This window comes from Oryzias latipes, chromosome 3 (genome assembly GCF_053564925.1).
Source record: "Oryzias latipes strain Hd-rR chromosome 3, Olatipes_Hd-rR_3.1".
Lineage (NCBI taxonomy): Eukaryota > Metazoa > Chordata > Actinopteri > Beloniformes > Adrianichthyidae > Oryzias > Oryzias latipes.
Window position 1 is genome coordinate 12,288,255 of NC_136239.1, and position 18,224 is coordinate 12,306,478.

Consider the following 18,224-nt stretch of genomic DNA (forward strand, 5'->3'; position numbering starts at 1 on the left):
TTGCATATTTTCTACTTATGAAATTGTGATCTTTCCTCATACATGTGTGATACGCGTAATTCACAAGTGTTTTTTGCATTCGTCATGTCCGTCGAGGGTTTCGGCTGACGGGTCTTTGCGCGAATTTGGTTTTGAGCTGTTCAAAATGTTTGGTCAGTTGAGAACAACGCATGTTATTATTACAATTATTATGTTGTTACATAAATCGTACGTAATTTGCATGCTTTTGTGAGATGCAAATTTGTGGCTTTCCATGACCGTGGTATAACTTTTATGTCGTGTATACAGCACACATATCATATTCAAATGACATAATTGATCCACGAGTCACTAATGAATTCCATATAAACAGCGGCAACAATCAAACACAGTTCATGTTCTACATTGATTTACCTGTTCTTTGTTTGGTTTATTTGAACTTCTTCCATGCTTTTAACGTGGTTCACTCGTGATACATCTATGAAAATTTCACGTAAAGACCACAACTTTTCTCACCTTTTCTTTGTATATTCACGTTTAACCAACTTTTGTAGGTGCATTATGCTAAAAATGTACGTTGATGCTGTGACATGGCCTTTAACCCTTGTGCTATCCTTGGCACTTTAACATTGGGAGTTGGGTCATCTAGACCCACTAGACAGTGCTCTAAACCTTTTTTCTTCAATGGTTTGTGATCTTCACTGGTGTCCATGGATTACATGAAATCTTTTCCAACTTCATCCACCTTTGTCATGGTAGGGAGAACACATCAATGTAAGGGTGGGGTCATCTAATATAGCACAAGGGTTAAGAGCTGAGTTTAAACTGTATAGATCCTATTACATCTTTTTTTAAATTATTTTTTGAAATGGTTTATTTCAAGCAATCAAATGAGAATAGTACACAAAAACATTACAATCATCAGTTATACATTCATACAATGACGTATCAAACTTGGGGTAGTTAGACATAAAATTTATTATTGCTTGAAAGGGAGTGGAAGGAAGCAATTTTATATAATCCCACCCCTGTTCTACCGTCACCATTTTATTATATGATTTATCATTATCCGGTTCATAACTTTATCAGACAGAATTAGGGATCCATCAATAAAGCACATGACAAAGATGAATTACTTAAAATATTATGTAAAAAATAACTATTTTAGAAATCAACACGGCAAATGCAGATCAATTATCTAAAATATATACAAATTATGTTAATTATAAAAATCATGCATATGATTAAAAAAATAATAAAACATCAGTAAAATAGACATAATACCGATTCAAAAATATTCATAGCACAAATTGATCAAGTATCAAAAGTTAAAAAATGTGCAAATTATGTTTCATTAGGAAAAATCATGAATCAATTTTTGGAGTAAGTGAAAATATATCATTAAAAATCAATTAATTTAATCATCATTATATCGTTATAGTAATGTAATGCTGAGAAAAAAATAAAAAAGGGTCCATAATCTGTCGAATGACCAAGGTTGGCATTTCTTCTTTTGCTGATTAACAGCCGTCCTTCTGGTTAAATAGTTCTATTTGCTGTTATTTTTGGAGACATTAGGTTAAGGTCCATATCCTTCTGCGGCTGTTATCAGCGGCGCTGAAAGTTGAGGTCAAGTTGTCTGCAGGTCAGAACTTTGCTGAAAATCAGGGTCACTTCAGACTTAGAGAAAGTGATGAATCCAGGCGCCATATTTCTTGAAATAATATTTGACTCTTTGATTGCATATTGGTTCAGACGTCCGTGATCCATCGCTTCTCAAAGTCCTTCATGATGTTAACAACCAGAACCTTGGACCGGTCCGGTGGACCGAGTGGTTTGACGTAAATCCTGCGGCCTTTAACTCGAGCGTTCTCAATCTGCCTACGCTTCCTGAGAAGCCGTGCATGTTTGGAGATTTCAGCATTCCTTCTGGTCAGATGGTCTTTTAGATAAACAACAGATCCCTTCAGATTCCTCCTTTGAATCATTAGAGCTAGCTTGTGTTTTTGATTCACAAACCTGATGAGGATCACTGGTTTATCCATCTCCTTTCTCCTGGAGAGCAGGTGGCAGGTCTGGATAGTAATTAGATCCAGGGAAATCGCTTTAGACGTGAGAAATGATTCCACTTGGTGTTCCAGAGACACTCCATCGCTCCCCGTTTCAAAAGAACTGCTAGCAATGCTAGCGCTATTAGCATTAGCAATGCTAACTCCAGCTGCATTTAGCTTTGCCAGAGGTTTAATCGGTAATCCAGTGAGAATGACATTATTCATCCTTGCTTGTTGTTCCACATCGTCCAGTCTTTTCTCCAGAATGTTGATACCGGTTATCTCGTTGCTTGTTTAGAGCTCGGAGTCTTCAGAACTCTTCCACCATGAGAGAGTTAGCTTAGCAGTCACTTGCTCCATGAAAGGATACAACGCATCATGGATATCATCTTTTTAATGTCTTCATAGTCACCTGTTGCTTGGTTTCTCTTAGGGGCCTTTGTCAGCTCTCTTTTTTGTTTTGTTTTTTGGAGAAAATCAACTTTTAAGTCATTTGAAGATAGTTGTATAGCTGCCGTGAGCCACAAGCGTAGTAACCCAGGAACCGGAAAAAACAAACAAACTTAGATTTTAGGATTTAAATACATTTGTTTTATATCACATATGTCATGTTTTCCAATACGCTCACAGATTCTGTCATGTGTTTTGTGCAGAAAAATATTACAAATTCTTTTAATCTTTGGACACTTTGTTGAAACCAACGTAATCATGTTTAATTTTTCAATCGATTAGCTTGTTTTGATAGATTTTGGCTTTAGATGGTGTAGCAGAACATCAAACCTTATTTCCCAGTATGGGAAAAGAAGAAGTTGTGGATGGTTATAAAAACATTGGTATTTTCCACTATTGTCAACTGTAGCATGGTTGGCTGGAAAACAGCAAAAATACTGGGTGCATTTAGCGGGGGGCCCTGCTCGGGGGGGGCAGCGGCGACGCTTTCTGGCTCCTCTCTCTCTGTGTGGGGTGGGTGGTGCTGGGCCTGGGGTGTCGGCGCCTCCGGGGATGGGGCCCCTGGGCTGGGTGGACCTGGCCCCTATGCTGGGGGGAGCTGGGGGACAGCTGTATAACCACCGGGGGACAGTCTAGCAGCTGTCCCCAACTTACCCCCTTCCTCATATAACCTCATATTAGGGTGAGGGGGTGGGGGGTTTAGCCTGCGATGCGCCTTGGGAGGGGGGGGGGGGGGGGCTATTTGGCAGTGGCCCCTCCTCCTATGGTTGCCGTATGGAGTGGGCCCCCCCACTTTCGGTTATATTTGCACCTTAGACATGTAGGGCCCTTGGTAGGGGGGGTGCTTGGACATCACTGCCAGCAAGCAGCAGATGTCCTCCTAGCACCCTACCCGCCAATTTTAACAGCACCTTAGACATTTAGGGCCCCTTGGTGGGGAGGGTGAGGGGACATCACTGTGAGTAATCAGGAGATGTCCCCTTAGTGCCCTACCCGCCAAATTTAACTGCACCCCCCTTAGTACACACATCCCTCCCCCCTCAATATATACTTACCAACATAAACACACACACATGCACACACACATCCTCTCAAACACACGCACACACATTTTGCAAGGAAGGTGGGACCTAGGACCATCTGTCCCCTACCCCTTCCCTGGTGGGGGGGTACGGGGCCCTTGGGTGCCGGTTTCCTGGGCCCGGTGGTGCTCTCTCCATGCGGGGAGGGGGTTCACATTACACCTGAGCCGGGGGTGTTCGTGTCCCTGGGGGGTGGGTTGGGGTCCTTGCCCCTGAGCGCTGTGCCCCACCAAATTTCCAACTGTGGCCGAGCCTGGTCGGGCCATGTTTACAACACCCCTTGTGGGCCCCTTTTTTCCCCGGGGTGCCCCCCTCCTGGGTGGGGGCGGTGGGCCCCTGCCTTGCTCCTCCCTGGACCAACCGTGGGCCGGGTGGGTGGCTGCCTGGAGTGCGGAGCGGGTCTCCCTTGGGGGGTCCTGGCTCGTACCGGGGGTTGGGGCGGGGGGGGTGCCCGGAACTCCTGGGTGGTGATGGGGTGCTCGTCCAGGGCTGTGGGCGCCCTTCTCCGGTGGGGCCCTGCATTGGGCTCTCCCGGCGCGGGGGGCTGCTCTCCTGGTTGGGCCTAGGCGGCACTCTCTTTCCCCCCGTGCCTCCCTGCTCTCTGGCTCTGGGGGCCTCGCGGCGGTCCTGCTGACCCTGGCTTGGGTGGCGGATTTGGTCGCCCGGGGGGCGGTTGTTCCCTGCCTGCTCTCGTGTGGCGTTGGGGGGGTTCCAGCTGCCGCTGCTCCTGCGGTGGGGGTCTTGGTGTGGGGATGGCTGGGCACTCTCCTTCCTTCTTTACACATTCCTCCATCCATTTTAGAAGAACATAAACACTCACCTGAGCACAGGTGTTAGCTCACATTTGCACTAATAGTTTGCGTGATAGAATGAATGAAATATTTCACACTAGTTGGTTTTAAGGCATGAGTATGCGTGTGTGAACACTATCTGTTTTGTGTACATGTTGACATGTGGACATTTTTGCAGCTAGCAGGTGTGTTGATAACATTTGAGTGTGTGTGGCCAGGCCCCGCCCTTTTTGTACTAGATTTGAACCTTACCGTAAGGATAAACAACCAGTAAACTTGTTGCTTTATGCTGCTTCATTGTCTTATCCCCCCCCCCTCTCTCTCTAAAATTCCTCTCTTTTCTTCCATTCTTTCCTTTTCCGTCCGGTCCAACACCAAAGATTTTCAAACATGGTTGAAATTAATAAAGTTTGGCCTCAATTACAAAAGGGGTTTATTCAGACATACCTTTGGTTTGTCTGAAGATTAATAACCCCTATTGTTAAAGTAAAATATGTCCAACACAAGAGGCACTCAGTTCTCATCTGCCTGCCCAGCTGTTGGACAGGACAAGTTAAAAAAAATAAAAAAATAAATAAAAACTGGGTGCAGTTCTCTCTTCCCACAAGTGCCAGCTACAGTATATTGCCTCTGTGGTGGTGATGATTGGGGCGAGTGAGGAAGGGGGGTGTTGCTTGGGACTCTCAGGCAGTGACGGGCCTATCATCTGGGCATTTGGAGCCTTTGACTGGATTTTGGAAAAAGTGATATTGCTTTTAAAAGTATCTCAGTTATGTAGAAAATAGATGAGATTTTGTTGAATTTTTTATTTAGTTATCCAAATAAATAGCAATTTGTTTTTCTTTGATTTTTTTTACAAGGAAAGTTGGAAAGATTTAAAGGGTTTAAATGCAATTAAACAGAGCAAATAATCATAGAATTACCTAACAATTTCTAAACTAATTTTTAATATGAAACTCTCATCATCGCGAAATGGAATACCAACTTAAGTCCTAGTCACATGCATCTATATGGGGGTTGACCATTACTGGTGCTGTGGGTTTTTGGGTTTTCCTGGCCCATAGAGTGTTGTACACATCAGGAATTGCATCTTAAGGGGAGCCCAGGTGTGTCTTGCACAGGCTCCTGTGACCACCTTGAAGGATGTCATGAAAATAAAACACACATCTGTCATGTGTGTGTGGTAAGTGTCTCATGAAGTGTTTGTAAGGATAACAAAAGGTGCATGCACTTATGATGTACACACTCTATCCATTAATAAGGAGGACATACTGGCTCCTTACCCTTGGTACCCAAAGGACAACAGTAAGATGTTCACACAAATTGCTGAATTTCCTAAATTTCAACAGTCAGGCTGTGTGCAAGGAGCATGCACTTATTACTGGAACGGCACTAGTGGGCCCCATCTTTCCCTTCTTTAGGGGAGGTTGATAAAAAAAATCCGTACAACACACCCGCGTCCACATACGTCAATCACTCTTACCTACCCTTGTGTGTTAAGTGTTCACTACCACCAGTTAGATTTGACCTAGTCGGCTGTGATGCAGAGGTAGAGCAGTAGACCTCTAATTGGAAGATCGTAGGTTCTGTTCCCACCTTACCTGCCCATGTGTCAAAGGGTCCTTGGACAAGACACTGAACCCTACATTGCTCCTGGTAGTTATAGGTTGGCATCAGTGTTAGGCAGAAGTGCCACCATCAGTGCGTCAATGTCAGAGTGAATGGGTGAATGGCACTCTGACTGTAGCACTTTGGGTCTTCTTTGACCCAAAAGACTGAGACACCCATGGTCACTGCAGAAATAACATGCCACAAGCGTGTTATATGTCTTGAACATCTGTCCAGGCACTCTTGCAAAAGGAATGTGCAGATCTGTCAACCTAGCTCAGCCTTACAGTCACAGCTTCCTCCTTTTCTTTGTTTGCTGTGTGACATGAGTGCTGTGAATACAGAGGAAGAAAGATATGTAATGGTTACAACCCTCTTTATAGCCAAATAAAAAATAGCAATCTTGGCAGAAATATGCTGTTGGATCCAATCAACTCATGGATCCAATCAGCTCGAAAACATATAACAAGAAATGACAAAAAATGTGTTCAGTCTCTCTCTGTAGTTATCTTCATCATTTGGCCAATACTGCTCAGGGTCTGTCTGAGGGTTGGGGTCTTCCGGAGCTCTTTCGGGGCTCCATCACTCAGAGGTTCAGGTGTTTTGTCCAAATGGGAAAGGTGGAGATGCTGCAGGTGTCTCTATGGTTAGGTCTTAGGACATAAAGGACCTTGGCTCAGTTTGGATGCTGGTCTCTGGGTGCAGCTGGTGGGTCAACACGGGCCCTAGTTGCTTGCCAATGTTTACAAGCAGGAAGTCTCCATATAAACCATCACCTATCCACTTTAAATAAAATCTTGAAGTACACCACCCTTTCCTCTGTACAGTGATCCCTCGCTATAACACGGTTTACTTTTCACAGTTTCGCTACTTCACGGATTTGCATCGTGCATTGTGTTCTGCATTCTGATTGGCTAAAAAGTCACTCCGCTTCTTCTCTATCTGTGCGTCAATAACGTTGCAGTTTAATAGGTACACGTACGTAAATCAGCTTGCCAAATTTACAACGCGCACGTGCAAATTCTCTTGCAATTTCGAGTTTCTCTAAAACCCATAGAAAAAGAGCGACAACAACTGCCTGCCTATCACTATGTTCTTCTCCCGAACAAACACACCTGCACCGCGGGCTTCAAAAGAAGTAAACACTGCAGAGCAGAGTTTAGGATGCAGCGGCTCAGTCTGAAGAGCAGTGAAATACACCTGAGTCACTATTTGTCCGACTGTACTTTGTATTTTTTTTAATAATCATTTTAAATTTTCTCCCGTTCAATTACTCTCGAGACACGGTGGGTGGGGCTAATCTCCGCGATTTGAAGCCTTCTGTTCACATTGATGATTAAAATTATTATTTGACAGTACAGTACAGAGGTTATTTGTTGAAAAAACTTTTCTAAAGTACTTTTATTTGTGAAACAAATGCTTGAGCCTGTAAAATGGTTTGTTCTTTCTTTTCAATGTATAATAGAGTATTTAATTGTATAATAATTGTTAAAAAAATAGAGGTTTCTACTTCACGGATTTTGCCTATCACGGGTTCTTTTTGGAACGTAACCCCCGCGAAAAACAAGGGTTTACTGTACCCCCTTCTTTTTTTTCTAGAATTCTTAAAAAGATGGGAAATCAAACTTTAAAGTAAATTAAACTAGAAGGAGCTGCATTTCCAGAAGAAATGGGTTGATTAATATATTGCTGAATGAAAATGAAGCTTAAAGGGTAATAATCGGTACAAAAAAATAAAATAAAGAAATGATCAAAGTTGACCGTAAATAAAGTGAAAACAGCACAATAACAAGAAAGATATTTCTGTGAAAAATGCCAGTGCTGGGTATCGAACCAGCGAGGTTCTGCACCATGTGTTTTAATGGAGGCAAAAATTCTGTCTTGGAATATCTTGAAACGTTCAAGGATTTGTAGGACCAAAAATCCTAGCTGGAAAAAGCTGAAAGAGCTGAACATTTTGATAGCGGGATGGTTAAAATAGCTGAAAAATTGTTGAAGGAGTTAATGCTTTATAGAAATCAACCAAATATAATGTTAGTTCCATTAAAACAATAATTTAGAACTGAATTATATTGGGAGACTGGGTAAATAAAAGAACCGTAATTGTAAAAATCAAAGCAAGATGCTCTCAGTGTGTTTCCTCAGTTGCATGACAAACTGAAAAAAAAGAAAAAGAAAAGTATAGCTGATTAATGAGACTTTATTCCTACATTATCTGTCTTTTATCCTACATGGGAACTACTAATCTTCACGGCTAACTCCTTTTCCATCCAGTCCAGTAAACATAACAAAAAAATAAAACAGGCTGGAAAGAAAACAAGGAAACAAATCAAAAAATGTGTCCTAAAAAATACATTTAGTTTCTAGTATAAAATAGTTTCATACAAATTTAAATCTGATTGGCTAAAAGAGTACATGACAGAATTGTTTTGGTAACATGGTCTCCCACAAGCTTCTATATAGCTACTGGACACAAAAAATTACAAAAATATGGACACCTTGGTCTTACCCGGCATTATGATGTTTTCCAAAGGGGTCAAAACAAATTCCACTTATTGAGAGAGTTCATAGGTCTTTCAGTCATAACAGCAAAAAATTGTTCTAATCTGACTTCAAGACCGACTTCCATAAAAATGAGAGCTGGGAGGTATAAGGGCTTCAAAGCCGAAGACTTTTTTTAGAGAATGTTTTAATAATTGAGTTATGAGTCTTTACCATTGACTGTATATGAGAACAGGACCAGGTGAACCCGCCCCCATCGCATTCCAAACAGGAAGTACCCAAGTTCCAAGAACCAGTGGGTAAAAGTCAGACATCTAAAGAAATAAACAGTTGTTAATCAGTCATTATATTTGTCAAAATAACCATTTTGCTCTAATACTTTTTTAACATGTTCTTCATAATCATATTTTTATTCATGTTGTTTCCTATGGTGCAACTTATTCAAAACTGACCAATCAGATGCCTCAAAGAAATAATTTGGTTTTACGTCAAACGTTTGATTGACAGATTCTTTTGAGTGTTAGGGGTGTGGCCATCCAACAAGCTCACTCCTGATTGGAGGGAATTGTTTCCATAGAAGTGATAACTCAGACCGTCTTGAACCAATCACTGCTTACTGATGTTGTCTTTTTCCAACAAGGCGACGTCTACCGCAACGCATTGGCAATTAAATTGACTTTACTTTGGTGGAACTGCTGAGTCATTTTCCATGGGTGACATCACACTTTCTCTGTCTGGTTCTCATAAACAGTCGATGGTCTTTACACAAATAAAAGTATTCATAAATGCATATTTCAGGGGGAGTCAGCAGCATGTGCCATAAACCACAACAACTTTTTTTTTTTTTTTTTTTAAATGTATATGTTTTCTTAGATTGTAATGGGAAATCCTCTCTCTGGAGAAAAAAACAGGGCAAGTTTTTACTTTATTTCACATTATTATGGATTTAATATTTATCCATATATCAAACCATTTTCTTAACTCACTACCTCTTTCGGGGTTTGCCAGGGCCTGTCCTGGCTACTGTTGAGCGAAGGTGGGGTACAGTCTGGACCGGTTGTTAGCCATTCAAAGGGCCACACAATCTTTTGTGTTTATTTTATATCTAAATGGAAAACCGTAGTAAAGCAAGGCATACATATCATGCCATTGCCATACACAGGACTATGTTCTTTCGATTGCCTTATATTGATGGCTAGGGACACATTCAGGTTTTCAGCAGGTTACTGGTTACAGTTACACCCACTCCCCTTTTTAAGAAGCCGTTTAAATCCAATTTTGTTCTTGCAAATGTAAGGAACTGACATAAAACAGCTGCACCAACGTTTCACTTCCTAAATAAAAACTCAATGCAACTGCCAAAAATATCCCATAAAAGTGAATTCTGCCACCCTTCATAGTGGAAAAATGTCAACTTCCTATTTTAATGAATCAAAGATGTTGTGATGTTAGTCTTTCTAAGTCAGCAGCATGACACAAATGCTAAGAAATAGGGATGAATGCCTAAACAACCAACCCTTTCAAGTGCTGTACTCCCCCACTGTGGCCTGCTTGGCTTATCACAGTTGGGCACTTCCTAATATCCTGATATAGTTGAGGTGATTTAGGCCATGTTTGACCTTTAGATCATATTTTGTAGTATATATTATTTTAAAACAAGCCAATGAGCTTAAAAACAATAAGAACGTATGCAAAATCTATGACTTATGCTCCAAAGACACAGTAAGAGTCTTAAACTTAATTTATTGAAATGGTGTTGTTCTCCATTATTCCTATTCTATCATCTCTAATTGAGTTGATCACAGCGTCACAACATATCTAATGCTAGATGGGGAGTACAGGAAATTCAACATGGTGCCAAATGGTTTTTTGGATTTTTTTCACAGTTTTGGGGAAAATCTGTTGATTTCTACACTACCGTATTTTCCAAACTATAGGTTGTTTCGGGGTATAGTTTGCCGATGCCAAAATTTCTAAAAACAAAGAAGAAAAAATGTTTAATATGTCACACTGATAAAAGTTGCACTTTGGGGTGAAAACAATGCTTCTGAACAACTCCACTAAATCCGCCGTAAGTGAGACTGAGCGGCGCCTCTTCTTTTGTGTTGCTGTAGGTAGCAAATACTGATACGCACACCACAGTGTCCTCTAGTCGTTGTTAATGGGAAAATAAATAACTTCTATTTAAAAGAATTATAATAATTCACATATAAGTCACACCTGAATATAAGTCTAACCTTTAGACCAAACTATGCAAAAACAGAACTTATACTATGAGAAAATAAGGTCTAATTCTTAAACTTGAAATGATATTGTTCTCCAGCATTCCTATTCTATTATCTGTAGCTGTGCAATTACAGCATCAAAACGTATTTAACACTCCTGGGGAGAACAGGAAACTGAGCATGGCACCAGATGTTTTTTCTACAGTTCTGAGCAAAATCAATAAAGTTTGACTATTGTTTTTACCGCACTAGTCGTAGTAGAAGTCGCAGCCGCAAAAAAATAATTAAGAATAAAAATCATACATAAGTCGTGCTAGACTATAAGTCGCACCTTTGGGAGAAAAGTGACGCTTTTGAACAACTCCGCCAACCACAGCGAAATACTGATACTGTTCTTCTGTGCTCTGCTTCAGTATTTAATGCTGATACACAAACCTACAGTGCCCTCTAGCGGTTGTTAGTGGGAAAATAACGAAAAAATGAGGCTTTTTATATTAAAAAAAAAAAAGCACGTAAAAGTTGCACCACAAGCCGAACTATGCAGAAAATGTCACTTATATTCTGAAAAATACAGTACTAAAGAAATTCTCAGGGAAGTCAGACCATCTGTGTTCTTATTATGCTATAATGATTTTAGATGCCTATTGTGTTTACAAATGACAGCAACTCTAATGCCATTTCTGACACCAAGTACAACAGTACAATGTTTGACTGCAGATTCTGACTCTGTTTTTGAGCTCAAAAATACCTTAACACTGCTCTCTGCCGTATGTGAGCTCACTGGTTAATCCCTTCTGTCCCGTGCTGTTCATACTGATAATTATCTCGACACACACACTGTGAATCAAGCTCTTATGCTCCTTCATTCCGTGTAGAGAGGAGTAAAATTCAACTCCACCCTCTATTTTAGTGGGACAAAGTGCTCAAGGTCACCGCCTCATCCCAGAGAGAGGAAATAAAACCCCCTTTCTCTTGGTACATAGTACTGATATTGGGCTCTTTAGGGTGATTCTTTTCTAAATCTCTCCATGAAGGCTTTTGTGTCTGAGAGGAACTTCCAATTACTGCTGCCATTTCACTTTGTTGTATAACCTCATTCTGTCACCAGCATTCTCCCAAATACACTTTTGGTTAGATTTAAAAGTCAATGAGTACATCTCTGCCTTTTGGGCAGATTTGTGTGTGAATTTTTGAAGAACAGAACACATGGTCTATACCTATTTTGCATTTTTTAAATGTTTTTCTCTGTCCAAGAGTATGCAGATAGTATTACTGTTTTAACAACACTATTCCTGTTAATGCAGAGTTTGGACATTGCCAAGACATTGCTTGACTCCTATTTGTTTCCCTTTTTCACCCCAAATATAAACTACTCCATTGACTGAATGGTTCAAGTTGATGAGGTTGTACTATTATCAGCCGTTTTTTTTCTTTTATATGTTATTTTGGCTAAAACATGATGCTTACGTTTTCTTACACAGCTACAAATTCTATTTGGCAGATCTCGGATTTGTGTGAATCAGCATGAGTGTGTGTCTGAGACAAACCTACACTTTTTTTCCCATCGATAAAAAAAAGAATACTTATGAGTCATCAAAGGTTTTAGCAAGATCGGTTGCTATCCAGCTACAACTATACATGAAGCATTATTCAAAACATAATTTACAAATGACCAAAGAAATCTATTTTAGGTGTTTGGCTCATGCCATCTTCACTTGCTTCACAATCTTTTGAAATAGAGAATAATCCATAATTAACAATTGTAAAACCAGATTTTGGCACATGTGTCAGAATTACAAATATATAGAGAGAATCTATAACACAATCTAGGTATGGCTATTGTTTTTAATTGAAAAAAAAAAATGTGCATATGGTTTACAAAAATAGTTTTTCACAAATCACAAGAATTTTGAAAAATGGTAAACGGTATATACTCCTATGGCACTTTTCTACCTTGATTAGGTTCAAAGTGCTTTACAGTCATGCACTCCCACACAAATTTACACAGTGATGTGGGCTCTGCTGATATATTTGAGCCGCTAACCTGTAAACACCAGGAGAATTGTGGGGTTCAGTGTCTTGTGCCAGAAAGACATAGATTTACCAAACTCTTCCCCTCAGCAGGGAACAAAAGCATCAAACATTACAAAAAAAAAAAAATCCTTCTGTTAACTAGACTTTACACTTGTCATCCAGTGCAAACAGCTGTTGAATTACTGATCAAGGAAAGAATGGCTTGTCTATATTAAGATGCCTCAATTACAGTAGGTGATCTTGCGTTGAATGTTTGATTGACAGATTCTCCCGAGCTCTCTTTAACATGGTGGGGGTGTGGCCTTCCAACAAACTCCCTCCTAATTGGTGAGAATGCTTGCAATAGAAATGTTGACTCACTCCGCCTTGGATCAATGCTTACTTATGATTTCTGGCTCCGTTCGAATCATGAAAAAATGGCCACTGAATTGACTTCATGTCGTTGGCGCCAGAGATAAACCTTAAAAAAATTCAAAGCAATTACAAATGTAAAATAAGTATGTCTATTTTTTATTTAATCACTGTAATAAACAAAAAGAATAGAAAGTGAGGCTGGATGTTGGTGTCAATGCTGTATTGGGACCTCTCCATTCAATCAGACTTGCCCATGGGCTTAAATGAACATGTTCAATGCGGGCTGCTCCAGGTTTACGATTTCAGTTCCAACTGTCAAAAAGTAGAGTATGTTTAAGCTTTATATGTCAGTGTTTTTTTCAAATTGCTGAAATATGAATATAATATTTGCCCAAAAGCTATGGATGATCTATCTAGATTTCTTTCTTTAATAAAGCAACTCATCTTAATGTCTAAAATATGTCATGAAGATTTTTGTTTTAAAGTCCTTCAGCTGTATATTAGAATTGTCCAGTTCAGTGAAGAATCTCATTACTCTGGTTTTAAGGAACTGGATGGAAAAATGACAGTACAGAAAACGTGTCCTTAATAATGTGAGACTCTGATGATACTGCGCGTTATTCTGCTGCCAATGAGTATCATTGATATGAAATGAGTATCATTGATATGAAATAAACTCAATTAATTAAACCATATATTATCCTTGTTTTTGTCTGCTTCTCGACTTGGAATGAATTAGAAAAATCGATTAAAAAGTTTGCTTCAACAATTTATGGCTGTGAGCTGCTTCTCTCCATTTGTAAGATAAACTGCAGCTGTAATTCTGTCAAACGTGGCCAGTAGCTTTCTTTTTGCCTTTAAGTGAGGTGAATTTTAAATTTTGTCCTTCAATTTCCTATGAAACTGTTGCTAAATAATAGAGTAGAATAGAGAGAAATACAATAGAGTATACAATAAATTACCACTAATGGTGGAATAATGTATAAAAAATGTAGAATATAGAAATATAAAAAAAAGGAATAAAATATAAACATTGGCTGACAGGGGCTACTACAAAACAATACAATGTTAAGAGACACCATCTAATTAATAAAAAGCTCAAAAATAACATTTCTTCATATGTCCACAAAATTACTTTTGTGTCCAGATTGGGGTATATATATAATTTATTTTACATCAAAACTATGAATTAACACATGTGGGATTATATACACATCAAAGAAGTGTGAAACAACTGAAAATATGTCATATCCTAGGTTCTTCATAGCAGCCACCTTTTGATTTGATAACTGCTTTGCACACTCTTGGCATTCTCTTAATGAGCTCCAAGAGGTAGTCACCTGAAATGTTTTTCACTTCACAGGCGCATCACCTCTTTGCTGTGGTGGAGCGGTCCCCACTTGTGATGTTGCATTTGGCTGGTCATGCGGCTGTTCACAGAGAGGGAGGTTCCAATTATCAGCGTTTCCAACATCTTGTTTTCGTGCTCAGCCTATTTCTTATTTCTCATTTCTCATTGTCTTTCCCCATCAGTTAGGGGGTGGGAGATGTGAAAGAAGTGGGGGGTTGTGTAGGTACGGGGAGGGGGGCCCTATTTTTATTTATTTATTTTGTGCTTGTTTATAATAATTTTCATGCTTGTTTTTATATTATTTATTTTGTTTTGTTTTAATGTAAAGCACTTTGTGTTATACTTTTATATGAAAAGTGCTTTATAAATAAAGTTTGATTGAGGTGTGCCCTTTCAGGTTTAATAAGTGGGATTTCTTGCCTTCTAAATGGGGTTGGGACCATCAGTTGTGTTTTGCAGAAGTCAGGTGGACACACAGCTGATAGTACTGAATAGACTTTTAGAATTTGTAAAATGGCAAGATTAAAGTAATGAGTGGCCATCATTACTTTAAGAAATGAAGGTCAGTCAGTCTGAAAAATTGGGAGAACTTTGAAAGTGTCCCCAAGTGCAGTCACAAAAACCATCAAGCGCTACAAAGACACTGGCTCACATGCGGACCACCCCAGGAAAGGAAGACCAAGAGTCACCTCTGCTGTGGAGGATAAGTTTATCTGAGTCACCAGCCTCAGAAATGGCAGGTTAACAGCAGCTCAGATTAGAGAGCAGGTCAATGGCACACAGAGTTCTAGCAGCAGACACATCTCTACAACAACTGTTGAAGGAGACTGTGTGAATCAGGCTTTCATGGTAGAATATCAGCTGGGAAACCACTGCTAAAGAAAGGCAACAAGCAGAAGAGACTTTTTGGGCTAAAGAACACAAGGAATGGACATTAGACCAGTGGAAATCTGTGCTTTGGTCTGATGAGTCCAGATTTGAGATTTTTGGTTCAAACCGCCGTGTCTTTGTGCGACTCAGAAAAGGTGAATGGATGGACTCTACATGCCTGGTTCCCACCGTAAAGCGTGGAGGAGGTGTGATGGTGTGGGGATGCTTTGCTGGTGACACTGTTGGAGATTTAGTCAAAATTGAAGGCATACTGAAGCCAGCATGGCTACCACAGCATCTTGCAGCGGCATGCTAGTCCATCCGGTTTGCGTTTAGTTGGACCATCATTTCTTTTTCAACAGGACAATGACCCAAACACACCTCCAGGCTGTGTAAGGGCTATTTGACCAAGAAGGAGAGTGATGGGGTGCTGCACAAGAGGACCTGGGGCCTAATTTATAAAACTTTGCGTAGGATTTGCGTCAGAAGTGGCGTACGGATGAAACATAGGACGTGCGTACTGTTAAATATTCGGATTTATAAAAACCGTGCGTAGCACATCCTACGCATCTTTCCCTTAATAAAACACAACCAATTCTAAATGCAGCGCAGCTTTTGCGGCTTCATGACACGCCCATAGTTGCCCATAAATAGTCCGTGAAACGCCCACAAATTAATATTAATTGATTTGGAAACCATGGCAAACACAGAGAGGAAATGAAAAAAAACTAACTTCACTCAATGTGAAGTAGAAGTTATCATTGGCGAGGTGGAAAAGAGGAGAAAAGTGTTATTTGGAGGGCACAGCGTGGGCATGACTAATTCCTAAAAGGCAATTGAGTGGCAAACGGTGGCAGATGCCGTATTGCTGTAGCCTCACAACCTCGGACCGTGGCCGAAATAAAAAAGAAATGGTCGGACATCAAAGTCGAGGCAAAAAAACGTCTGGCGCTGCATCGCCAGAGTGTGTCTGCCACGGGTGTGTGTGTGTGGGGGGGGGCACCGGAGCTGACCCCTCTTGATGAGAGACTGGCGGCAATAATTGGGGAATCCCTTTTAAGTGGAGTGGTGACTGAGGCGGAGGGGGACACCGACGCGCCAGATGCACCGGGTGACTCAGCCCCAAAAGCTCCAACAGGATGGCTCGAGGAAGTCGGAACCGGCTCATAAGCCACTCGTCCTCGTTTGCCAGCAAGTTTTCTTGCTGTCTTAAGATTGTGCGTCATTATGCATTGTGATGGGGCATTTTATTTCCATCCATTTAATTGCATCTTACAAGCTACAGATATTGGTAATAATCGACGTGGAAATGGGAAATTGTTCAGCGCAAATGAAATTTCTTGTTGCTTTCTGAATGTTTGAGACATACGCCATACATTGTTTTATCAAAAATAAAACAAACTAAAGGCATATGCATGAATACCATAATTCTGTAGCTTATGAAAAAATGTTTTACTATGAAAACAACTTTCCCCAGTGGACAATTAATATGTCCATCTGTCTGTCTGTCTATCTGCACCTATATCTGCTCCGGCAGACGGACACACTGACGAGTATGTCAGTTTTGTACATTATTTCGTTCTGTTAACTATATTATTTATGAGGATGAATTGCACAACATGCCAATATTGCAGAACATATTTCACTTTTCTTTTCTTTCGTTTGATTTTTTTGTTTGTTTCACTGCTGATCGATCAAACGGGTGTTCGTGTTGGCTGTTAATTGTAAGACTTGCTTTGTGAAGTCTTCGTGTTATTTCTGAGAGGCAGTATTGTCATTTTCACTTTCACGTGTTTCTTCCATCTGCCGACGGTGTCGCCGTTTCTCATTTCACCCGTTTTTGTGCGTACGCCTGGGTCAGAGCTTGCGTGAAGGACCACACATTTTCCCGTCAAGTTTGCTTTTTATAAATCTCAATTATTGCGTAGAGAGTTGCGTACGCCTTCTTTTGTGGGTACGCAACGTTTATAAATGAGGCCCCTGGCCTCCACAGTCACCGGACCTGAACCCAATCGAGATGGTTTGGGGTGAGCTGGACCGCAGAGTGAAGGCAAAAGGGCCAACAAGTGCTAAGCATCTCTGGGAACTCCTTCAAGAATGTTGGAAGACCATTTCAGGTGACTACCTCTTGAAGCTTATCAAGAGAATGTCCAGAGTGTGCAAAAGAGTAATCTAATCAAAAGGTGGCTACTGTGAAGAACCTACAATATGACACATTTTCAGTTGTTTCACACTTCTTTGTTATGTATTTGATTCCACATGTATTAATTCACAGTTTTGACGCCTTCAGTGTGACTCTACAATTTTCATAGCCATGAAAATAAAGAAAACTCTTCAACTGAGGTGTGTCCAAACTTTTGGTCTGTACTGTACATCTATACCTATATCATACAAAATCACATTTTCTGAGCTTTCAAGTGCATTATAATGTTCAGTCCTCACGAAAGCACCCCCAAAGCAGTACTTTTGAGCTTTTCTCTAAAAACCTGCGCTCTGACCACAACCCCTCCTAATCCATGAAAACGAGCAGGTTCTCACATTGTCTCATAGACAAGTGAGAACAGCCCCTTCCAGGGAGAGTCTGCACTGCCAGCTCCGCCCCCGGGCTAACACACACTTTCTCCAAGGACCCAGCGGTGATTTCCAAAAACGCTTTCCTTTTATAAGCACAATATGCGTATCAGTCCTTGCAAAAGTTCAGATGTTGTTTGTTTTCGTGGGCGAAATGCAGAGATGCAGCCAAGGCAAACTCTAGGATGATCTCATGAAATGGGTGGCCTTTTCGTACCTGTCTTACTTCCAGGTACGAAAAGAACTCAGGAAAACTCTTAAAAAAATGTTTTTCAGTGTGCCAAAGGTTATATATTATCATATACATGAATATTGTTCATAGTAAAAGGCTTAAGAATAACTTGGTATAGGCCCTT